This window comes from Rattus norvegicus, chromosome 8 (assembly GCF_036323735.1).
Source record: "Rattus norvegicus strain BN/NHsdMcwi chromosome 8, GRCr8, whole genome shotgun sequence".
Taxonomy (NCBI): domain Eukaryota; kingdom Metazoa; phylum Chordata; class Mammalia; order Rodentia; family Muridae; genus Rattus; species Rattus norvegicus.
Window position 1 is genome coordinate 98116256 of NC_086026.1, and position 15399 is coordinate 98131654.

At 43.4% G+C, this 15399-nt stretch overlaps 1 protein-coding gene and 1 pseudogene across 1 annotated transcript in view; one reads left to right on the top strand and one right to left on the bottom strand.

Annotated features, from left to right (window-relative positions):
- The window catches only part of Snx14 (sorting nexin 14), a 224519-nt gene that overhangs the window by 62487 nt on the left and 146633 nt on the right, over window positions 1–15399 (bottom strand). The window lies entirely within an intron of this gene.
- Window positions 9801–10758, top strand: Gabarapl3 (GABA type A receptor associated protein like 3; annotated as a pseudogene).

Here is a 15399-nt window from a genome sequence, read left to right on the forward strand (position 1 = left end):
CACATGAAGAAAACGGCAAGTGCAGATTAAATTTCAATCAACTAATCTAATTGTCAAGGCAGATCCGTTCTGGAAACAATACAAAAATATGTTTTCAGGGGCTAGAGAGTTGACTCAGAGGTTAAGAGCACTGATTGTTCTTCCAGAAGACATGAGTTTGATTCCCAGCATCCATATGGCAGCTCACAACTGTAACTCTGGACCCAGAGCATCCAACACCCCTTTCTCCATGGATACTACACACATACGATACAAACACATAATACATACATCTACATATATACATACACACAGACAAAACACTGATACACACAAAATGAAAATAAATAAAAATTTTAAAATATGTTTGCAAACCAACAGATTGGCAACTGCAAATGAGTCAGGCAATAAAACTTGTATGGCTAGACTAGGAAAGTCCATCTCAACTGCAAGAGCATTCTTGGCAGTTCTACGAGCTCTTGAGTTCTATGTCTAGAATGCTTGTGACAATTAAAAAAAAAAAAAGCAAACAAAGTTCTGTTTCCCTTCCTATCATTGAGTTATGAGAGAGCCTGGAAAACAATGCTAACAGTTCTATTTTGTGTCACACACACACACACACACACACACACACACACACACACACACACAAAAGTAATCAAAACTCTACGTGTACAGAATTCAAGTCATAAGTGGGACTGATAGCATCATGTAGTCACACTGGTGTCTCCAGCTTGGACAGTCCATATCTGGTGACTCATGGACTAAGACAGGGCCTTGATGATAATTAATTCCAGGAAGCACTGTATCAATCTAGACACCCCACTCTTTTAGAGCTTGCCCAACTGTCTCCCTCTTAACAACTGTCCTTCTGAAATCTAAAAGAACTACTCTGTCTCCCTCCAAGGTTGCTTTTCCTAACAGCATCCAACTTTACCACCTTTTAGCCTCTAAGGGTGGAAAACAAGACAAAATACTCTCAAGTATGCACACAAGGGAACAAAACAGGATTTTCCCAGAGCTAGGAGGTATGTGAAAGCATTTGCAGCACAAGCATGGGCGGGAGTTTGAATCCCCAGTGTGTAAAAAGCTAGTTGGGACCACATGTGTGACTGTGGTGAGTGGAGACAGGATTGTTGGCGACCAGCCTAGTCCCAGGAACAGTGACAGACCTTGTCTCAAGGGAACTGGGAGGAAAGTTTGAGACTAGCCTGAGGTATGTAATGAGTTCTAATCCAGCCAGGTATAATATATGCCAAACCCTTTGTGAAGAAAAAAAAGAAATAATTAAAGGAGTTAACAAAACACATTAAAAAAAAAAACACTACAGAGAGGGATGAAAGTGGGACAGGGAGGGAGGAAACATGAGAATAGCCAAGAGGCTCCTCTTACTGTGCTGGAGGATTTGTCAAGTTGGAAGACAGAGTTCATTATGGAAGTCTTCAAAACTGGAAATAAACAAATGAGCAAAAGAAAGCAAGCAGGAGACGGTAAATTACTGAGACTGCTACAGTGCCCGGGGCTGGACATGGCTCAACAAGTAAACGTGCCTGACAAACTGAGTTCAGTCCTCCAGAGTTCACGTGATGGAAGAGGGAGAACCAACTCCCAAAGCTGTCCTCTGCCTCCACATATGCACATGGGAGTGTATGACCATGAGCGTGCATGCATGCACACACACACACACACACACACACACACACACACACACACACACACGTGCAGACACACACACCCCACAGTAATAATAAACAAATAAAAATTAAAGCATATAATAATTCATCGAATAGGTATTCTTGGATTTTGCTGGAACACACAGGAGGACAGGTGAGACATTGTTTCAGGAAATAGACTATCCGAAGCTAAGAATGATCAGAAAATACAGTCTACAATACTGTCAATCCAAAGGAAAACAACACTATCCTTAGGGTGTCTGTCCCCTGTGGCTATGCTGAGGGTGTTTTAGTTTTCTTATCTTTTTTCTAAGAAAATAATTTCGAGGCTGAGGTGTAGTTCAGTTGGTAGAGTGTTTGCCTAGCCTGTACCTGTTCTGCCTCCAGTACTTCATAAACTGGGTGGTGGGTACAAACCTGTAACCCCAGTTCTCCTGGGGAGAGAAAGCAAGAGGATCAGGATTTCAAGATCACCTTCTGCTACATGGTAAGTTTTAGGCTAGCTCGTGGTACTTGAGCCCTTATCTCGACAAGCCAGGAGATGCCTCAAGGACGGGACCAAAGTGTAATATTTTTGCTGCAGCATTGCAGGGTTGTGGGGTGCGGTGTCCGCTCCGCCAAAATGCACAGCTGCTTGGGGAGGCAGAATGTGGGGAGTTTGACTTGCTTACCCCATGCTGCTTCTGGGTGGGGATGGGGATCCTGGACTGTAAGTAAACGCCAAGACACCCATGGGGTTGGAAAGTGCAGTCTGAAACATGAGAAAACCAGAGCTAGTTCAGGGGGAGGGGGGACCTCTGGTCTGCGATAAGGCTGGGGCCATGGTGTTCTCAGGCTGTTGGACATCCAGGCACTGCTGGGAGTCTCAGAAGAGCTGATAACGGGCCCCCAGGGTGAATGGGAGTGTGAAGCAGGGAACTTTTCCTAGTCCCACTGTGATTGTCCTTGGCTTGACTGCAGCAGACTTGGCGGGAGTTGTGGCTGGGAACACAGAGAGGCCTTCTACGGGAGATTAGACAGTGGCTCTGTAGGTGATGGCCTTCTCCATGACTCCCCACAGTGGATCTTGGTGAAAAGAGACAGTGCATGGTTGCAAACAGCTTATTGTCATGGTGAAAAGCAAATGTGTTAAAGCACCCCACTTCTCAGGGTGGGTCTGAGGTTAAACACCTTCTGCAGGAGGGGCGTCTGGGAGGACAGCTTACTGGCTACTCTCTCCTGGCCTCTAGGTACCTGAGGTACCTAGCATGGAGATCTCTGTCTTGAGCCTACTTGACCTGTGGTCACATCTCTTTTATGTGAGAAGCATGAGGAGTCTGGCAGGGAGCTGAGAGCCATCTAAGCATTAGGTGTGTGCCCACGGAATCTCCAGGTCTTGACCTGCTCTACCTCACCGCACTTGCCAGCATGGTTTTATGTCCCACACAGCATCTGGTCCTGGCTGTTTTGAAATCCTTCCAAATCCTTGCTTCTGTTGACAGTCTGTTCCATGTGCCCATGACCTACGGTTTATCCACTGGCCCACTTGAGGACATCTGAGTTGTTTCCAGACTTTGACAATTATGAACATGAACTGCTATGCAGTTTCTTCTCTTTCATATAGAAGAACAGGTCAAGAATTTTAGCTTTATGAGAAACTGCCCAAACCATTTCTGACCCCTAATGTGTAGGTATTCGGTTTGTTCCCATCCTTGTTGGTTTTGGGTATTAGCATTGTTTTTAATGTCAGCATTTCCCATAGGTATGTAAGACAGCTGTGGTGGTTGAATTGCAGTCGCTACCCACCCATGAAGTTAAACACTCTTGTACGTACGTATCTCTTGCCTTCCTCCCCCCCCCCCAGAGCTGAGGACCGAACCCAGGGCCTTGCGCTTGCTAGGCAAGCACTCTATCACTGAGCTAAATCCCCAACCCCTCTCTAGCCTTCCAAATGCATTGATTAAATGTCCACTGATCAATTTATGGAAAAGTAAATCATTCCTATGGCAAATCTTTCAATCCATGGATACAATGTGTCTCTATGGTTTGTTTTTAAGAGTGCACTTTTATATGATTTTACATCTTTTTAAATTGACACAATTCTACCAACAAAGAATCCAACTCACTCTATAAGCCAGGCTGGCCTCTACCTCACAGAAATTCACCTACCTCTGCCCCTTGAATACTAGGATTAAGAATAGCATCCAAAACTGCAGTCTTTCTCAGAGAACATTATGTGTACTCTATTGTCGTGTGCTTTCTAATTTGCTATTAGGCAGGTACACATTTTAGAATGTCATGTCTTACTGCTAAATTGATATTTTTACCCTTATCTAGTGGGTAGATCATGTGCCTTTTTCTCAGTCTTGGTCTTTTTCTTTCTTCTGAGGTCTATGTTGCAGTTAACATAAGCTGATCCAGCTTAGTTTATGCTTGGACTATCTTTTTCCATATCCATTTCCATATCCATAGCTTGAAATCTATTATAATGGCGTTGTATTTGATATAACTTTCTTACAGAGTGTTGCAGTATGATTAATCTAATTGTACCATGTTTGTTAATTAGTGTATTAAACTGACCTAGTTATCAATACACTGAGTTATTCAGCTGTTATTGTTGTCTGTTGGATCTCCCTGGTTTGCTTGTTATTGTTGCTGTTTTATCTATTTCCCCTTTTTTGTCTTCTCGGATGTGGTCATTTGACCATCTATTTTTATCCGTCCCTACTTACCGTGATCTTGACAGTATCCTTTTGAGTAACTCTCTAGTGGTTTCTATATGTGTGTAAAAATACATACTGATACCTTCACAGTCGATTTTGAATCAGAAACTGTGGGTTCCTAAACCAGAGGAGGGAGATAGCGTGCTGCCCATAGTCCAAACAGCTCTCAAAGAGCATGGCACCCTTGGGCCTACTCAATGCCGTAGAGACAAACATAAAGCCAGTTAAACTTCTGTTTCCCTGTCAGAAAACTGTTTTCTCAGAAATCCTGTGACTGCCAGTCTGCTAATCTAGCTGGAACACTTGGAAGGTCCCTAACCCCACTGTCACACATCCTCTCTTGTCCTTTGTCCTCCCTTCGCCCCAGCTCAAGCTTTAAAGTGTAGACCCTCTGTTTCAATAAACGAACTGTTCTCCCACACAGTCTCCGGGTTGTTGATGCCCACCAGACTCACCGCGGCAGGAAACTCTGTTCCCCAGCTCCTCCACATCCTGAAACAGCCAGTGCACAAGGACCCATGGGGGACAAGGGACCTACAAGAAATCCTTTGGGAATTCTCATGGCAGCGATGGCAATTTTGGACCTGGACCAAGAAGCAGCTTAAGTGGGGGATCTGAATACAGAAGTGGATGTGGGTTTGGGAATGGCTATAATGGGTATAAGGGGTGGGGGGACCTGGAGGTGGCAATTTTGGAGGTAGCCCTGGTTATGGAGGAGGTAGAGGAGGATATGGTAGTGGGGGACCTGGATATGACAACCAGGATGGGGGCTATGGAGGTGGGGGCTATGGAGGTGGTGGGTATGGAGGTGGGGACTAACGGAGGTTGGGGACTACAGAGGTGGGGGCTACGGAGGTGATTATGACAACTTTGGAGGAAGAAATGACTGTGGGGTTGGAGATTTAGCTCAGTGGTAGAGTGCTTGCCTAGCAAGCGCAAGGCCCTGGGTTTGGTCCCCAGCTCCGGAAGAAAAAAAGAAAGAAAGAAAAAAGAAATGACAATGATTTTGGAAATTATAGCCAGCAACCTTCTAACTATGGTCCAATGAGGAGTGGAAACTTTGGTGGTATCAGGAACATGGGAAGACCATCTGGTGGAGGGAACTATGGTCCTGGAGGAAGTGGAGGAAGTGAGGGCTATGGTGGAAGGAGCTGATACTGAGTAAAATTCTTCCTACTCACCATGGGCTTCACTGTATAAATAGGAGGATGAGAGCCCAGAAGTGACAGAACGGCTTCAGGTTATCAAAATAACAATGTTAAGGAAACTCTTAACTCAGTCATGTATAAAGTGCATGTATATGGCAGAAGACACCAGAGTAGATACAGAGAGGCATTTTGTGAATGGATTGGATTGTTTAATAACATTACCTTACTGTGGAGGAAGGATTGTTTTTTAAAAAAAAATGCCTTTGGAGCAGTTTCTTAGGGTTTTAGTTGTTTCTTTCTAGTGGTCTTTGTGAGAGTGTAGAAGCATTCCTTCTTTGATACTGTTAAGTTAGTAAGTTTCAGGTGACATGTGAAGCCCTTTTGAAAAGTTTTCTCAAAAGTTTTGAAATCTATTAGCCAGGATCATGGTGTAATAAGACATAATGTTTTTCCTTTTTAAAAATGTAAGTGGGTATATAGAGTTAAGAAGATGATGTACAGTTGTGATTTAATAAAAATAATTCTATAGAGCAGAGACTGAAGGAACAGCCATTCAGAGCCTGCCCCACATGTGGCCCACATATATACAGCCACCAAAACTAGATAAGATTGATGAAACTAAAGAGTTCTTGCTGAAAGGGATCAGATATAGATCTCTCCTGAGAGACACATCCAGAGCATGTCCAATACAGAGGTCAATGCTAGCAGCAAACCACTGAACTGAGAACAGGACCCCCTTGGGGGGAATTAGAGGAAGTATTGAAAGAGTTGAAGAGTTTGCAACCCCATAAGAACAGCAATGCCAGCCAACCAGAGCCTCCAGGGACTAAACCACTACTGAAAGACTATACATGTACTGACCCAGGGCTCCAACTGCATAGGTAGCAGAGAATAGCCTTGTTGGGGCACCAGTGGAAGGGGAAGCCCTTGGTCCTGCCAAGGTTGTACCCCCAGTGCAGTGGAATTGGGGGGCAGTAAAGAGGGTTAATGGGGGGGAATACCCATATGGGGGAAGGGAAAGAGATGGGGGGCTTATGGACAGGAAACTGGGAAAGGGAATAACATTTGAAAAGTAAATAAAGAAATATATCTAATTAAAAAATAAAAAATAATAATTCTAAAGGAAAAAAAAGAAATCCTGAAGCTCTAATGCTCCATTCCTCTTCCCCTCTTCCTTTCAAAGTTATACTAAATAGTACATCTATACAGTCCCCAAACTGCACCAATGTCATACACTTAAAAATGCCGGTATTATAACAGGCTCCTTTGTTAGCCCAAATAGGTACCAGTTCTGCAGCCTTCCCATTCATGAAGTTCTGTTTCCTTCTGGTGTTCTCTTTGTCTGAAAATCCCCTGTAGACATTCTGTTCATGTAGACAGAGGGGGTAAACTGAGGACATCACCGCTTTACTGTCCTTGCTGAAAGTTATCTGAGATATAGAATTGACAGCTTTCTGTGTGTGAGTGAGTCTGTATGTTCAAGTGTGTGCAGTGCATGTGTGTGCATGCAAAGAGCAGAGGTCAACCTTGAATGTTGTTCCCAGAAGTCACCCATTTTTCTTGAGACAGAGTCTCTCACTGGTACCTGGACCTTATCAATTAGGCTAGACTGGATGAGCAAGCCCTGGGGATCCTCCTGGGCTTTTTCCCCATCGCTAGGATTATACACACATTCCACCCTAGCTAGCTCTTACAGATGTTCTGGGGGGCAAATTCAAGTCCTCATATTTGTGTGACAAGAACTTCATCAACCCCATCAACTCTCTTATTGTTTGCACTTGCAAACAGGAGAATCACAGTCCCCGAACGTACTGTCCTTCAGACACGCTGTTGCTCTCCAGCTGTTTAAACGCCTCTGTCACTGGTTCCTCAGCTGTGGCTGAGGTGCGTCTCTCGGACTCTGCCCCGTTCAGACTTGGCTCTCTGTGGTCCCACTCGGAATGTGTGAAGTTCCAGCCATCATCTCTCCAAATCATTTTCCAGTACTGCTTTCTTCCTTCTCACCTTACGAAAAGTCTGACAAAAAAAAAAAAAGATCACCCATCTTCTGTGGTTCCACACATCTCTAAAGTCCTGCTTTGGTTTTGGTTTTAGTATTCTCTGCTTGTCAGCCAACTGAGTAATGTTTTTTACTTCAGTTGACCCCATTTGCTCCTGTCCTCCCCTTTCTGTGGCCGGAGTCTTTCAGAGTGTTTTTAAGTTTTGGTTGTTTTTCTGCTCTGAAGTTTCCACTTGTTCTTCTTCACAGTTCTATTTATGTCTTAGCTTTGAAAAGTTGTTCACGGTTGCAACTCTGAACATTTTTCTGACACCCACATCTAATTCTAACATCTGCATCGTCTTATCACTGACCTCACTGCTGGTCTTGTCCTGCGAGTTGAGAATATCATGTTCTTTGCACGCTGAGAAATTTTGGACTGTGTTGCAGAAATTTTGCATATTAATTCGTGGGAATCTGGGTTTCGAGTAAACATTATGAGAGAATGTCAGAGTTTTTGGACATTTGTTTTGTTGGCTTTTTATATATGCAGAGGTATTTTGCTTGCATTTTTGTCTGTGCATGTCCTCGGCAGGGAGAAAAGGGTGTCAGATCTCTTGGAACTGGAGTTACAGGCCTTTGTGATTTATTATATGGGTGTTGGGAATTGAACCCAGGTCCTCTGCAAGAGCAGCAGGCGCTCTTCGCTATTGACCTTCTCTCCAGCCCCTAGAACACTGCTGTTTTTTCAGTGCTGGTATTTGCTTGTTGAGATTTAATTCACAGGTCTAAGCTTACTTTTCTATGGGTTATGGCCGTTGTTGCTTCAGCTTTCAAGGACTATAAGGGCTACCCAGGTTTAACTTGCATGTATACCATCCAGCAGTCAGTTTATTATCTGAGAACGTATGATCTATTCGTTACATTATTTTTTGTTTGTTTTGAATTCATTTGACAGCAGTTCACTCTGTAGCCTGGGCTGGCCTAGAATTCATGATTCTTCTGCCTCATCTTTCTAAGCGCTGGCATCACGGAGATATGCCACAGCACCTAGTTTATCTCAGCAGTCATAATCTTGGAAATGGGAGGATCACTCCTGCACAGGTTCAAGCTCAGGCAAGGCATCCTTAATAGGCACAGGAAAGCGATGGATCTGGCCCTCAGGTTCTGACTGCTGGGCTATTTCCCCAGTACTCTGAGGTTCCCTGGGTTACCCTGGAGAGGCAAGTCAGAGGAGCCAGCTAAGATTCTGAACAAGACTTTTATAGAGTTTGGTTCTGGGGGACAAACTAAGATCCTGTGTCTGAGTGTGGCGTTCTCTTGTGACAGGAACTGCTAATGAGAGGAGATGGATAGGTGACTCATGCATTTAGGTTAATGTGCTGTGAGGAAACTTACTCTAGGGCCTTCTGGGATATGTTCCTGGCTACAGAGAGTCACAGGTGTGGTGATTTCCTTGAAATTAAACCCAAACAAGGACTCCTCTAGCTCTAATTGTTACTAAAAGATCGATTTTGAACCTAAGAATGACCAGCTTCACAGCAGGCTATATTCTGTGGTTTGCAGAAGCCAAGGATGGAAAAGTCAAGTCCTGACCAGCTGAGTCCCCATCCGTACAGCCCAGGTCACACTGCCTCCACCAGCCAATCAGGGCCTCTCTCTTGTTTGCTGGCTACTCTAGTTGCTATGGGTGCGCAGCTAACTCACTCTCCTTCCCTCCACTGTTTATTTTTTTCATAAGAAATATTTTTATTGGATATTTTTTATTTACATTTCAAATATTATTCCCTTTCCTGGTTTCCTGTCCATAAGCCCCCTATCCCATCCCCCTCCCCTTCTTCTATGAGGGTATTCCCTCTCCACAACCACCCCCCTTCCCATCCCCCTGACATTCCCCTGAACTGGGGGGGGGTCCAGCCTAGGCAGAAACAAGGGCTTCTCCTCCCATTAGTGCCCAACAAGGCTATCCTCTGCTACATATGCAGCTGGAGCCATGGTTCTGTCCATGTATAGTCTTTCTATCCACTGTTTATAAGGTCTCCTAAACATTGAAAAGGACTTGAAGGAACCAGCGAGATTGCTCACAGAATAAAGAAACACTTGCCACCAAGCCCGACAACCTGAGTTTGACCCCCTGGGACCTTCATAGGAGAGAATTGAGTCCCACAAGTTGACCTCTGACCTCCATGAGGTATGTATACGTTTGGGAAGGGGTTAGAATTTTTTATTTGTATTTCATACGTATGAGTGTTTTGCCTGCACAGATGTGTGTGTGTGTGTGTGTGTATGTGTGTGTGTGTGTGTGTGTGTGTGTACTACACCAAAAGAAAGCATCAGATGGTTGTGGTCGCTTCGCCGAAGTCTGCGGCTCAAAGAGCCGGCTCCGTCGCTTCCCGCCGCCATGAAGTGGATGTTTAAGGAGGACCACTCGCTGGAACACAGATGCGTGGAATCCGCGAAGATCAGAGCGAAATACCCCGACCGGGTTCCGGTGATCGTTGAGAAAGTCTCTGGCTCTCAGATTGTTGACATTGACAAGAGGAAGTACTTGGTCCCATCTGACATCACTGTGGCTCAGTTCATGTGGATCATCAGGAAAAGGATCCAGCTTCCTTCTGAGAAGGCCATCTTCTTGTTTGTGGACAAGACAGTCCCACAGTCCAGCCTAACTATGGGACAGCTTTACGAGAAGGAAAAAGATGAAGATGGATTCTTGTATGTGGCCTACAGCGGAGAGAACACTTTTGGCTTCTGAGCCCTTGCTGGGCTAGGTGCACCCTTCCTGCTTGTGTATCCTGTAAATAACTGGCTGTTCTCAGTTACTCCGCCGGAGCCTCCTCACAGACCTACTAGTGCATTTGTAACTGGATTTATTTCTTAATATATTGGAAGGTTTTGTTTTCCTTAGATTAGTAAATTATCATACAGAGTTTTATTTTCAGTTTTCTTTTGTGCACTGTCCTCATGGCTATATGCTCCAAGGAACCTGTCCTCCGGAATCACATTTAATGAAGATACTTCCGAAATGAAGGGCGGTAGGTGTGGTATTAAAGTGACAAGGAGGGATGACGCATTGTTCTGGATTATGTTCGGAGTGTTAGACGGCTAAGTATTAAAAGCCCCCAAATTAAATCCTTAGCAATCAGAACACTTGCTTCACTAGATTTTGCCAACTGCAAATCATGTTGGACTGAGCTAATCTGTTCTTTCTGAGACTATAAGGTAAATGATTAACAATAAAGCCTCCATGTAAAGGCAAAAAAAAAAAAAAAAAAAAAGAAAGCATCAGATATCTTTGCACTAGAATTATGATACTTATAAGCCACCACATGAGTGATGGAAACTGAACCCAGGTCCTTTGCAAAAGCAACAAGTGCTCTTAACCATTGAGCTATCTCTACAGTCCCTCATACATTTTGTTTTTAAAGAACTTGGGTATCTCACAATCTAGATGATTGGTCAAAAACTGAATTGTACACACAGATAGCTAATGGAAAAATCATGTCCTTCTTTCCACTTTTTCCCTTTTTCCCTCTTTTCTCTTTCTCCTTTCATGATTAATAATGACACTTTAAAAAAAAGAAAGAAAGAAAGAAAATAACAAAGTAAAGAAGAGATGAAATTTGAAAAAAAACATATTAGGATTACTAACAAAACCTACTACTGCATCAATGTTTGCAACTATACTGAGAAAACTTACCTTAAATTCTATTTTTAAGCTCAAAGTACAATGTAAGTCATGGATTTGATATATAATTGGGACTTCTGAAAATGTACGGTATAATAGACAGGTGAGGTCAGACAGCTAGTGGTTGCTAGGATATTTATATGCATTTGGAGGATGAAAAGAGACTTCATTCACACTACTAAAAAAGGAAAATGCCTGAAAAACACAGTACATTTCCAAATATGAGTCAGGGTACAGCTTAAGGAACAAAGAGTCCACTGTAACTCAAGAACGTGTTGTGTGGGAGGCACAGAGGTTCTTATGCTCACAGATACGCACTAGGAGACAGGAATGCTAAACACACAGGTTGTCTTCTCAAAGGGGAGAATCCATTGCCTGTTATTCACCCAGAAGGCTGGGAGCAGCATGGTTAACAGCCCGGTGATCTTCGCACTATCTTTATGGTGGAGACCACACCAGATTCTCTCCAAGTCCCTTATCATGAGCCTGTCCATCTATCAAACCTATCTTTATGAAAGGTGTCGCATGTACTTCACAAATCATTGATGTAGTCTCATTGTAAGCTTTATTGTACATACAGGGTTGAGTTAATTATCCCCAGGAATGTTTTCACCAAATTCTACTGTGCTTAAATATGCCTAAAATAAACTACTTGGGGGTTGGACTCCTGAAGTTTGAACCAATACTGGATACTCAGTAGAATTGAACTGAACTGGCTTCTTGCCTCCTATGGGTCATTGCTCTGCTGGCTGTGGTGGTCATAGTGACCGGAGAAAGTTGCTACCCTCCACACCGTTTCTTAATGAAAATTCTGAAGGTCACAAAAGTGTGGCTTTATTAGGCCAAAGGGAAAGAGTTTTCAATAAGTAATAAGTTCTGCTCTTTCATAGAAAAAAATGAGCACATTAGCTAGGCCTTAGAATAAGCCACAAAACACACCGTTCTGCATGTAACAGTGTCTCTTGTGTCTGCACAGAGGATCAATGTTCCCTTCTTCACAAGCCTCTGGGTATCTCAGAACTGCTTCCTTGTGCATCCAAAACATACAATGTAAGGATTCTTTCATAGTCAATGACAGGAGACAAAATTCAAGGTTAGGTGTGTGATGTAAGCTTTAATCCAGAGTGTGCCTGCCAGCAAGGTGGGTAGCATTGTGAAACCACTTCTCTCTCTGGGCCTTTACTGCCTCATACCCCACTGCTGATGATCATAGATTACTAGAGGAATGGAAATAGTGAGCTAGCCAAGTGTAATGGTTATGTTGTAATCTTAGCACTTGGGACACTGAGCAGAAGAACCATGAGTTCAGCTCTAGACCATCTTAGACTATACACAGTCAAAGGAGGGAAGAGAAAGGGAGAGAGTGGGGAGAAGAAGAGAAAGGAGAGGGAAGGAATTGTCTAAATACAGGAATTGTCTAAATACTTGTATCAGTGATAACTCACATTCTCTTTTTCAGCTCCCCCACCCATCCATCATGGCATAACCCAAAATCCCAACTCAGTTTATAGCCAACAATGTCTGTCTTTCATAGGGGTAGTTGGTGAATGTGGAAGTTTCCTTAGATAACCAAAACAGAAAGAACAAACCATCACCTCCTAAATCTATAATCAATCCTCTCTTTGACTTCTGATGACTTGACCGTGACTTCATAGCATCAACGCAACCAAACACAAGGCATTTCAGAAATTACCTCAGAGGCAGTGAATAGTAAGCATGGGGTAAGGTGGTGGTAAGTAGGGACTAGATGAGCATAGAGTCCTTCCAAGGCATGTAGTCAGGTTTGTCTTCAAATGTGTACAAACCTCTGCTCCTATTCTTCAAGCCCTTAATCCAAACATCTAGCATCAAGGCCAACTCCATGACTCATAAGACCAGAGACAGATATGCTAGTTCAGAAATACAACCCAAGAAGGCCCCACTGGTAGGAATCTATGAGCGGCTTTTTAAGAGATCATCTTGGACACTTCAAGGATTCTACGAGCAAAAACAGAAAGAGATGGGGAGCTGAAGATTATATCCAGCAAGAACAACAGCTTGACTTTATTGGCATCCCTTACACTGTTTAGGGAAGTTGGCCCTTGAGTCTGAATAGCAATGTTCCTTACAGGTAGAAATAACACTGTGCACGCTAAATAGGAAGATGAAAATGTCTTTGTATAGAAGAAATACATTACTTGGTATCATATAGGGTGCACTGTCATGAGGTAAGAATTAGGAACAAGTAGACAGTCAGGGTTACAGGCGAAAGGGAAACAAACTATCTATCTGGTGGAATCAGCAAACTATGCCTGGTGGAATCAGCAGTCAGCTTCCAGAACACCAGAGAGTTTCCAAGGAAGTTGATCCTGCTATCTAACATATTAAAATATGAAATTTTCTGACTCATCAAGATGTAACTCATCATTTGTTTCTTTGTTTGTTTGTTCCTGATCTTGCCTAGCCTTAAAGATTTTTTGGCAGACCCTCCCCTTCACTTGACTCATCAGCCAATCAGAATACACCACATACAATCAAATTAACCAGTCAAATGCATCCCCAATGGATGCCTAATTTCCATATGAGTGGGATCAAATTTGTCCATTCCCAAAATATCAAAATCCCTGCTTCAAAACTTACGTGGCAATCCACGTTCCAAGTTCTTCCCTGGTGCTAGAAGCCAACATGTTTGTGGCCAACAACGCCTTGGTCTCGTGCTCTTCTGTTTTCCTTGCAATCATGAAGCAAGAAACTGAACCCCAACTCACAAAATTGGCCAAAGTACCATCACACTACATTCAATTGGCTTAGGAAAGAGTAGTGTATGTGTCTGTGTGTGTTGTGGAGGGGCACAGTGTATTGATGAAGCAATGCTAAGAGCAGACAGATGTAGGAAGTCAGTATATGGGTGTACATTATTCTCCTGGTTTACTATTTTGTTTTGGTTTCAATTTTCTTAGAGTTTTGTTTTGTTTTATGTAACAAAGGTATGTAACCCAGCAGGCTTACTCAAATAGCTATGAATTCCCAGGCAGAGGCCCTGTGGATATTTCCCTTGTCCAGAGTTAATGCTCCTATCAAAATCTATTATTAACACTTATAACAAGAAGTCATAGAACTTAATTGCTAAGAAAAGGCACAAGACAATATTATTTTGTTCCACATCTGTGGAAGAAAAACTGAAGCATACTTCTTAGATAACTCACCAGAAACTCAACAGGAATCTCACTGGTCTACCGAGATCTCCTCAAGTAACTCTAACCTTCCCTCTGTGCCCACCTCCCAGCTCCCAGTGGCTCTAGCCTGCCACCCTCTTCAGAGGACTAACCTAGGGCTGCAGAAGACACTTCACCCAGATTCCAAACTCAGGACAGTCAGCCAAAGTGTTCAGGAGTTACAACCTCAGTAACCCATAGCAACTGCCACCTCAGGAGGCTGGGCATCCCTTCCATTTCAGTTAAGTCTCAGAAAAGACATTTCCCCCTCACTGGCCTCATGGTGACTCAAACCCTCAAATGTTTTATTCCCCCAAATCAAACCTCTTCCCTCCTCAACAGCCTGATAGTCCACACATACTGGATTATTTCACCCCACATCCTCTTGGCCACCATGCATGAGCAGGCATCTAAGCAAACATTCATGATGATGGATATCTGCTCACTTTCACTGACTCCTGCAGCCACCCCGTGTCTGAACCCAGAACAGGCAGATACCCTATTCTTTGCTCATTTACCTCTCACTGTGTGTGAACTCACAATGCCGCTTTTTTTTTACACAAAATTGGATTGAATGAAGTCTTGAAGGTTCTTCAAGGTTATATTTAAGGTTATATTTAATTACAGGAAGACTCACACCTTGTCAATATAACTGGGTCTATACTGGAACCACCTGAGTTATCCTGTGGTTCTTCCTTGAGAGAAATGTATGGGATTATGATGTCTGAGCTTCATGCACTCTCTTCTCACAGATCAGGGGTTCTTGCTCAACTCTCAAACCATGGCTTAATCCCAGAACTAACATTGTCTGAATAACTACATACTCTGGGCTAAGTGGCATTAGTATTTAGAAAGTGATCATCAAAATCTGTAATAACTGGTACAGGACAGAGGGTGCCAGCTCAGCTGAGACAGAGGGTGTAGAGGAAGGTAGGCTGAAGCAGAGCCCAGAGGGCATCCTCTTGTTATGCAAGGCATGCCACGTGCTGTGGGTTCCCAGGCAGACTGGGGAGTCCCTTGGCAGGAGGGGAGCTCTC